Genomic DNA, 11346 nt, shown 5'->3' on the forward strand with positions numbered 1-11346 from the left:
GAAGCTAAGGTAAGTGGGTGTTGAACCTCCTCATTGTGTGTTTATGAGTTGAGTGCATGTTGTGTGATGTTTTGCATTGTTAGTGATTGTTTAATTGCTTATTATTTTGTTTCTGGTGCAACTGTGTGATTGCTATAGTGATATCATTGTGGTTAGAATTGTGGAATCCTAGTAGCGATGGTCGAAGCAGAGTATTGATAGCGGTCGAAGGACGAAGGAGACCTAAGTGATTCTAGGAGTTTGGATATCAACCTAGGAATATTTCCTAAGGTATTTGGAGGCATTATATGGAGTTTGATTGAGGCAAAGCAAAGATGGTTCGGAGGAACGCTATTTTGATCGGTATGGTCAAAAACGGCTAATCGGGTGAAACGAAAGCCAAATGAAGATGTGCAAGCATGGGATTTAGAGTCAATGGAGTATCTCAGACATATTTTAGAGTGCTTCTGAAGGTCAACTCATATGGAGGAAAAGTCAAGAAAAGTCAACGGTCCAAGATTGTGCCACATGGCACTTCCAGATAGGTTGGTTGAGGTCTAGTCACATGGAGGACTCAAATTCTTTCAACTCAGGGCAAGATGTGAAATAAATCAAGAGATTTTATGGTGAATAAATTAAGTGCAAAAGATGCAAGGAGTGGTTAGAGACATCAAGATTCTTTTTGTCCGAAAAATGAGAACCTTTCATCATAGGAGTAAAAGGAGTGAAGATGGCTCTCCAGGAAGTGAATCACGACATATAAAGTTTCTTTGGGACACATTGGAAGTGTGTGATCAGTCTGGAGTGACAGGAGACAAAAGTAAATGGCTAGAGTTGTTCATTCACCAATATGGGTGAAAAACACCTTTGGAAGCAAGTGTGGAATGGTGAAGGGAACAAGTCAGGCACAGTATTGGGACTACATGGGTGCATTCAAGAGGTGTTTTAGTCTGCATTAAGTAAGGAAAGAAGCCCAGGTCATAGCTTAAGCCCATGGAGTGTTTTGAAGTGGTTTTTGGGCTTAAACATGGGTCTGAAGGAAGTATGGGCTATACAAAGAATTGGAAGCTGAAATTTCGTACACTGAACCTGTATGAGATATGGTCATTACTTCCAGAATATCAGAAGAAAGTGGAATGTGAGTCATCAAAAACATCCAATACATGAAAAGAGAGCTTTTGTGGTGACACATGGGTGATGACTTGTCAAGATGGTATCATGCAAAGGCTGAATATTAATAGGACCCTTAGGTTGTCAGTTTATCAGTTTAGAAACCCATAGATTTCTCTCTTGAGACTTTCTTGTTGTTTGCTTTTGAGAGAGAAATTGCCAAAAAACCGATAAATTTTCTAAGTGTGTGAGAAAAGTGTTAGGAGGCTGAGTAATGGCTGATCCTTAGACTAGGATCCGTGGAGATGGATTAGGAAGGGTGGTAAGATTTTTATTTTGTATTTAAAAACGTTTTATACCCTTGAGCCTTTAGCCTCCCTAAAACTGGTTTTTGGTAAAAATTAGATGCATCCATGTAGGAGAGTGTTCTGACCTTGAGCGTGGCTTGTCTCCTCTGTATGAAGACCTAGGTGGGTTCCGGAAGTATTTTTTGTGTGCGCTAACCGTTTGTGGTTGCAGGGAAGAGCTTAGATCAAACCGATCTTTAAGCTAAACCGAGGAGCGGTTGTGTGTGAATTGCATGGGAGTGTGGTAGACTCCATGCGTGTGCTTAATGGTGTTAAATGAAGTATTTTGATTATGTACATATGTGTTTAAGTTGATATAATGCTTGTGTGTTGATTGAGTTGCATGCTTGTTTAGTTGTACTGAATCGCATGCTTGTTGTAGAAATGTGTAGCATGTGTATCTAGACTTGAATTGTGTAGCATGCATGTCTAGATATTGTAATTGTGTAGCATGCATTGTGTTGTTGAGTTTTGGCATGCTTATCTAGACATTGTGGTAGAACGCATGTTCATTTGAGTGTTATTCTCACATGGCAGTTAGGGTGTTAGTCTTGCATTGTGGTTGCATTAGCACTGTTGAGTTGTTAGTAATGCATATGAGGTTGCATTAGTTGTTGTAGCATGTGTTGCTAGGATTGTGTGGAGGTTGCATGTCGAGTCTAGCGGATCTGGGTAGGTGAGCTATGACTAGTGTTGTGTAGCCTATTCGCGGAGAATAGTGCTTGTGTTGAGTTGTTTATTCTGAGTGAGTATGACATGCAATCTCAGTGACTGTGATAGTCTAGCGGAATCGGGTAGGTGAGCTATGACTTGAGTTAATGTGTAATCGCTGACCTGCGGGGCGCGATGTGAGACGGATTGACCTCGCTCATCTGCTTGTCAATGCTAAGTGGGTAGCGCCCATGGACAAACGCTACATGACGATGTAGCCCGGACTCGGAGTATGGCCGTTTGCCGGAACTGAATGCTTTCATCTATAGGACTCGGTGTTTATATTACGGTCTGACTGGCTGAGTTTCAGTTGGATCGGCTGTGGTGTCGTCAAATTGTGGCGCTTCCGGATCGGTTCTGGGTTTGTCCGGCCCAGGACGGTTCGAGGGTGTTACAAGTATGGGAGCCGAGGTTAGCCTTCTTTTAATGTCGGCAAACACGTTATCTGCTTCTGACGTCCAAGTAAAAGAAACCCCTTTCATACAATATGTGATTGGAGCCATAACAGAACTGAAATTAGGCACAAAGCCTATCGAATGAAGCCAAGCCATGAAAGCTTCTTATATGAAAACTTGTCTTAGGCGTGGGCCAAGAAGCCACAGCTTCGATCTTCTATGGATCCACTCGTAACCCAGCAGCCGAAACCACATAGCCGAGGAACAGGACCTGGGATACCCCAAATTCACACTTCTGTTTGGCGATGAATAGCTTTTCGGTGCGGAGTGCCAGTAAGACTTCACGAAGATGGACTAAATGCTCCTCCATTGTTGAGCTAAAGACGAGAATATCCTCAAAATATACCACCACAAAACTTCCAATAAATGGTCGGAGAACCTGATTCGTGACTCTCATAAACGTGCTGGGAGCATTGGAGAGACCAAACGGCATAACCAACCATTCAAATAATCCTTCCCGAGTTTTAAAAACCGTCTTCCATTCATCTCCTAATCGAATTCGATTCTGATGGTAGCCATTTTTAAAATCCAATTTAGTGAACAGAGAAGCTTTTCCAATTTGATCAAGGAGATCATCAAGTCTCGGAATTGGGAACCTATACCAAGTTGTGATCTTGTTGATAGCTCGACTAAATAAGATCATTGTGCCTAAAAGTAATCTTCAACTAGAATCGTAATTGAACTGGCTCTAGTACCAACAAATGGAGTGGAAGTAACCAAAAGTAACCGATAATGCAAAGGTAACGTTGAATTCTGTGAATGCCCGTTAACTTGCCTTCTTAAGATCTTGAATTCTCAAAGAATGCCCAGAAAATAAGGATTCAAGAGTTGTTTAACACAAAACTCTAAATTTATAAATCAATAATCAAAGTTGTGACTCTTACAAATCAAGAGATCACCTTATATAGGTATAAAAGTCTTAAAGCCAATACTATAAAGGAAATCTAAACACACTTAGAAAAGGAAAACAAACACAATTAAGAAAAGGAAATAAGAAAGCCAAAACACATTAGGATATGGATGTATGCTACATCATCATCTTTATTTGCTGGTGAACCAAACCCAAGATCCATTGAATCATCACCTGTCATTGACTTAAAGTTTCACGTATCCTTTTCCATGTCTTTCTCTGCAGGTAACCCATGGAATTTTACATATTGTTAAACAATCATCCTTTTTAACAATGGGAACAACATCTCAAGACTTCAGCCTGTAAAAAAATCCACAGCTGGTCAAAAAATTAAGGAATAGAACAATGTGGACAATTATGAAGACTCGAAGATAGCAAGCATAATAATTATAAAAAAATATTGGAGTCAGTAACCAACTCTCAGACATTTTGACCTTACCGAGCATTAGATCTTTTTTTCCTTTCTTATGTAGAACTTTTTTTACCAGGTAGAGACATTATATTCCAGTATTACTCTTGAAAATTTACTTTAAAAAAATTAGACCAAGAAAATGATAACTGTCTCCTATTAGGCTAATCTCTTTTTTGTACCATTTTTTCATGTAATACCATTTAGTATTTTCTAAAAATCAAATTAAATAGTTTTACAAGCAAACAAAAATTTAAAATAATAAATACTGATGAAATACATATATCTACATATTGATATTTTTTCAGTTCTGAAAATGTTTAAATCATAATTTCATATTTTGTTCTAAAAAAGTAGAATTGACATTTTACATAATATAAAACGTAATCCACTTTTTTCATTGAATCAACTATGTTTAGAATACATGATTTATGTAAATAATAGTAATTTAAAAATATTTGGAAAACATATTTCGCGTTTAACCTATCATTCTAAAATCTGTAGAAATCGGAATCTACACATTACAATAAGGATAATCAGCTCCAAAAATATGGGAAGTGAATATTTGGAAATATTCAGTTTCCTTAAATTTATTAATTAAATTAATTTAAAAAAATTAAAAACTAGTTTTAATAGAAAATCAATTTATAAAAAATATTGAAATCGATTTTTAAAAAAAAAATAGAAAATCTTTTTTTTTTATAAATAAAAGTTGATTTTTGAAAAAATAGAAAAATAGATTTATAGAAAAATAGAAAATCGATTTTATTTAAAAAAAATAGAAAATCATAATTTATCAAATCAAATTTTAAATTAAAAAAATATAGAATCAATTTTTAAATTAAAAATAAAAATAAAAAATCGAAAATTTGGATTTTTTTGGGATTTTTAATATTTTTAATTATTTTAGTTAAAATTATATTTTAATATTTAACAATATTTTTTAATAGTAATTTCGAATTTTTAATTGAAATTAGGGGCACCATTTTAGAGAAAATAGCCTAATAGGAAGAGATTTATGGATTAGGACATATTTATCATTTTTTGGCCTAAAAAGCAATTTTCCCAAAAAAAAGTTACCATCATAATCATTCTATCACTTATTAACCAAAATACTTAACTCTAAAAAAATACTTACCTCTCATGTTATGATCAATAACACACATGCCACCATCTCAATCATCTTTATCTACTACTTCATCGCTGCAAATCTGCAACCTAGCTTCATCACAATTACTACTCCCTCTGGCTTACTCTCTACCCAATTTCCTTCCATCTTTTGGGTTAGTCGCCATAGTTAAAAATCCCTTCAGTTTATTCGGGATCTCAAAAAGTGAATCTCGCACTCACTCATATAGCTTTTCTAAATACAATTTTATGTCTCAATCAATTTATACTATTAAAAGAGAATTAGTCTTGAAAAATCTAGTTATACAAGGTTATTGCACCATTTCATTTAATTAACAACTAGATTCTAATCCGCGCTTTTATGCACGGGATTATTATTTTTGTTTATACAAAATTTATTTAATGAAAGTTATACTTTTATACATGCCTCATATTATTAAGTTTTGTGCATAAATTATGTCTAAATTTGAGTATATAATTTACTTTAAATGTTTTCTTAGATGAATTACACTTTTGACTTTGAAGAAATTTTGATGTATTAAACATGGATTATCTAGTAAAAATTATCATTTTCCAATTTATTATCTTGTAAAAATTATCATTTTGGGTAATTCGGTTTATAAATAATATTTTAAGATGTTTGGTTGTTAAAAATTAAATATAGTTAATATTTGTAGCTTTTTAATTTTTATTTTTAAAATTTGGGTCCCATTCAGTTTTTTTTTTGGTTTGAATCCCGTTTGGTTTTCTTATTCCAAAGATATTTGATCTGTACGGTTATTTATGAAATTTGTTTCAATTTTTAGTTTGGTATTTCGATTCGGCACGATTCAGTTCTTTGGCTCCGGATATATATGTTATACACTATCTTATATATAAATTCATATAGAAATATTTATTTAATTTTGAAAATAAATTCGCGTTTTTGAAGTGCGGATCAAAATCTAGTTACAAACTTAAAAGAAGAGAGTAAATGATTAATTAATGGAAGAAGTCGGTGATGCTTTTGATCTGTAACCGACGTTGATAAAGTTTCGCAGTAAATGAGAAAAATCAAAACGAATGGGTAGGATTCTCAGAAATTGATAACAAAGAGTTATGTTATTTTTAAGGAGGACAGATGGTTTTTTTCCTCTACAGTGAAAAATACCAAATTTATTGTATACTAAGGTTTGGCCCGTCCTACGGACGGGTTAGTAGTTGAAAGAATTACATAAATATATCATCAATTTTAGTAAATATTTCAAAATGTTTAGCCTATTATAATTTTAAATTGATCTTATCTTTCACTATGTATATTTTGTTATTTTATTGATAGATTATGTTTATCTTAATATTAAAACAAATTAAGTACAATTTAGTTTATTTGTTTTTTTAATTCAATGAAATTATTTTCTAATAAACAAATAGTATATATACAACTATTTTGGTTCAACTATATGTTGCTAAATAATTGCATTATCATAGATTCATATCTGCATTATAGTATCTAATAATGAAACAGAAAAACCTAGAATGTGAGAGTAACTAAAATTGTAGGGAAAAAATAGCACGTGCATGTGCACAGCTGTAACCACTCTTCCTTTCACCATTTTTATAGAAGACCCATATTTGGATTGTACCTATGGATTGACGTTTCAAGTTTACTTAACACAATCCTTGTCTTTGTTGACCGAAATGCCCTCCTCCTCTCTCTTATTCCCATGCGATTTTTTTCCTTTTTTCTGACACTCTATGCAGTCTTGTTCCCTCTCGTATATTCTATTGATTTCTATTTTACTTTTTTATTATTATTATTTTTTCTATGGATTTGACACTTTATTTTTGTCATTTTCTTTATTCACACTCTCTTTCTTCAAATCTCATGTTTTTCTTCTCAGGTTCTTTTATTTTATTTTTTCATTCTTTCCATTTACGATATTAATCCATAAATAAACGGAAAAATTGCTCACTAGACATGTTACAAAATATATTAGAGAGTTAGCAAATTTTGTAACAAGGTACAAAATTTGTTAACAAGTTACAAAATAGGTTAACGAGTTAACAAATATTGTAACATGATACAAAATTTGTTAATTGTTAAATAACATCAACTATAGTCTCGTTAACATGGTACACAATCTGTTAGCGTTAAAAAAAAATCAACTTTTACTAAGTTTATGATAAAACTACATTATAACTCATCAATAATTTGACCGCCGACATTTTACAAAATATGTTAGCGAGTTAACAAAAATTGTAACAAGATATAAAATTTGTTAACATGTTAAAACATTTGTTAACATGTTACAAAATTTGTTAGTGTGTTAACAAAATTTGTAACATGATACAAGATGTGTTAACATTAAAATAACATTAACTATAAAATGCATAAACTTATTTCAAATTTAAACAATCATAGTGAAAATTTTACATCACTTACCAATTTAATAACATGATACAAGAATTTTCTATTTACCAGTAATATGAGTATAATTATGAGCTTGAAATTCATATGTTTTGTTTTTGATATTAAACTACAATCACCGAACATTTGTAACAAGATACAAAATATATTAGCGAGTTAACAAAATTTGTAACAAGATACAAAATTTGTTAACATGTTAGAAAGTATGTTGGTGAGTTAACAAAATTGGTAACATGATACAAAATTTGTTAACATTAAAATATCATCAACTATAAACTGCAAAAACGTATTTCATTTAGACAATCAAAGTGAAAATTTTACCAGCCGTACAAGCATAGTCGTGAGTTTGTGTGATTTATACATTCAATTCCTAATTTTTACACACGAATTTAAAAGATCAAATCGAAGAAAATAAAAGAATAAAATTTAAATGAGAGTAATAATAATAGACATAAAGAAGAAAGCTGAAGAACAAAAAAAATGAAAGGAGAACTGATCCAGAAAAACAAAATGATCAGAAGAGAGGAGACCAAGAAAACGTAAAAGTAATATTAAAAAAAGAGAAGAGAATGTGAGCCGACTGACACAAACGCAGAGCTATAACCTAGGTTGGACAGGCTGCAATAGGGTTAAAACTGGAATCAAAATGTGGTCAATCAAATCATGGGTAATCCTCTAATAACGATAGCGCGTGGGTGCATATGAGCCAATTTTCCCTTAATAAAATATATATTTCTATCTTCTTGGATCTGTCTTGAAATTCATCATCTCGTTTTTCTTGCTCTTCTACATAAGGTTTTTTTTTTGTCTGAACTGATTTTTTTTGAAAAATATTATAAATAGCTAAAAGTTATATATATTGATGCATGTAATATTTATCGCACCAATCATTGAACTAAAATTTTCCTAAATATGTTTACATCTTTTCATGTTAAAATTTTTACTTTCTTTAATGTTCAAAAGAAATTTTTTTCTTTAATGTTCAAAAAAGTTTACTTTCTTTAATGTTAAAAAAAAACTTTTATTACATTCGTGATATCCGTGTCTGATTCATGATGGAAAGATCGTGAAATAAGTACATAGCTAGAGTTTTGATCCGCACGTTCGTGCGGATATTTTTCATTTTATAAATATATAACTTTGAAGTTTAAATTTACATTTAGTGTTATATATTGTATAACTCTATAATCTTATTGTTTAAGTTTTTTTGTTCATGATTATTGATAAATATTGATTTGTTTTTTTTTGGTCATATGGTGATTTTTTATACATTTCATATTCTTATTATTTTTCATTACTTAAATATATATTTTTGAGTTTGATACATAAATTATAATCTGAAATAAGCAAATATATAATCTCCTTTCATATACATTTTCAATTTTTACAGTTTCATACAATATACTTGTTAAAAAATAGTTATACAGTAGATAAAAATGTTTATGAAAAAAAACCTTGTTTATGATATGTATTTCCATTTTGTGTTTAAAAATAATACTTTAGCATCTATCAATTTAGTATTTTGAGAGATTTTATAAGTAAATATATTGTTATGTTTATATAATAAAGCTCTATGATTTTAGTAAACTGTATTCATTATAGTATCTATCCTCTTATTTTAGAAAATTTTATCAATATATAATATTTTTGAATGTTATGATTTTAAGTTTTTTATTTTTATTATTAAGTTAAGATTTTTACAATATAAATTGTTTTCGTTTTACATTTCAAAAAGGGCAATTCTCCTAAATATACTCCTTATATGTTTTTGTCACAAAAATAGCACACAATGAAAAAATGACCAAAATGTTTCATTTAAGAGGTCAAAAGACTTTTATACCTTAGATGAATACAAAAATAAAAAATTAAATAAAAAAATGAAAAAGTAACAATTTTTTATAGTTTCAGATTTTATGTTTTCAGATTAGAATTTTTTATAATCTTTTATTTTTGGAAGTTATTTTATCGAAATGTTTTTATTTTCTTTTTATAATTAGAAAATAATTTTTGAAACTATTTTTCATATTTTTATTTTTTAAATTTTTGGTACTTATGTTTATTTTATAAAATTTTAAACGTAAATCCCAAAACCCTCCCTTAATAATCTGAACATAATAAATTTTATCTATCATATATATGTAAATAGACAATATACGAATTAATTTGAATTTGCTATTTTTTTTGAAACCCTTGAATTTGCTATGTTGCAGTTAATAATCTGAACATAATAAATTTATCTATGATATATATGTAAATATATCTATCTATACTATTATTTAGGAAGTAAATTTTTGCAACGGAGCTTCCACGTTAAAGTTAGAGCGGTTAATATTGATATTACCCTTAATGAATAGTTAAAATTAAAAAATAGTAAATCAATTTTTTAAAAAGAACTAATGAATTATCCTAACCAATTAAAAAAAAAAGAAAAACGTGACTGTATTAGTAATTTATATTTTCTCGTGTTTGAAAATTATATGGTATACAATCATATATTATATTATTATTAATAATCTAACACCATAGATTAGGTTACATATGTTATAATCGTATAGTATGTATTTATCCTTTAAACTAATATTTGTTATTAATTTGCGAAGCGGTTAAAATCAATGGTACTCTTAATAAATATTTAGATATAATCTTTTTATCATTAAAAACGAATTTGTATAATTATATTAGATTTATATTTTATATTAGATAATTGATCAATTATATTTTAGAAAAACATTTCTTAGATATATTGTGTTGTTATCTTGAAATAATATTTTTATTATAAAAGTTAGAAGTTAAAATGTTTACAATTTATAAAAACTAATACCTAAGTGTACATAGAGGAAACAAAACTACACGTGATTGTCTTCTTTAACATTGGGGATAACAGGATAATTATGTTTATCTATATTTTATATAATCGATCATAAATTAATTATAATAAAAATTTGTCAAAAGAAAGAAAAAAACGTTTAAAGGTTAGTTGGCTAAACCCTAAACATAATCAATCATAAATCTATAAATCCTTAATAATAACAAATTAAATTACTTATTTTTCATAAAAACTACAAATTATGAAATTAGAAGATAAGTTTATGTATTTGAGTAAACCACAAAAAATTATCATTATTTTAAGAGTGTTCACTTTTAAAAAAAATTATATATTAATCATAATTTTTTAACACTAAAAGATTATATTCATGTTAAACTAAGATCCACAACATACATTAAGATCGAATACAAGATTAAACACAAATCAAATCCAAAGTCGACGAGTTATAACAAATCCCGGATTCCAAAACCAGCGGATGAATAGACAATCTCTGAAAATAAGACATGCCAAATTTGAAACTAAAATTATAAGAAAAGAAAAGCAAGTAGAAGACGAAGACAAGGATGAAAGTTTTTAAGTAGCATGAATCATAGACTCTAAGGATCAAAATAGTGAGAAACCAAGAACCAGCAGTGAAGAAACGGAACACGCAGACTTAGAAAAGCAAACACCACACCGTTAAGTTGGAAAATCCAAGTCTTTGCCTCTCTAAAAGTTAAAATTCGATCGATCTGAACATGAACAGACCACGATCTACGGTTTCCAACTGCAAAAACGACATGCAACAACTTCTATTAAGACATAGATACACAATCAAAACAAAACCCGGCTCTGATTGATCGGAAGAAATGATTGAAAGTTTTGTGTTGAAAGGAAGATGGAGAATTTCAGGTAGAGAAAAAAGACTACCTCTTAATTAAAAAATATTTGTTTTGTAATTATTTTGTTCTTATTTTGGTTTTGTATTTTGGAAGCTTATCTAAAGTTTTATGCATATTGCTGTTTTAAAAGATAAAAAAGTTACATTTTTATTTTATTTCAATAAGTAATAAAAAACATTACG

The sequence above is a fragment of the Raphanus sativus genome, chromosome 6 (genome assembly GCF_000801105.2).
Source record: "Raphanus sativus cultivar WK10039 chromosome 6, ASM80110v3, whole genome shotgun sequence".
Lineage (NCBI taxonomy): Eukaryota > Viridiplantae > Streptophyta > Magnoliopsida > Brassicales > Brassicaceae > Raphanus > Raphanus sativus.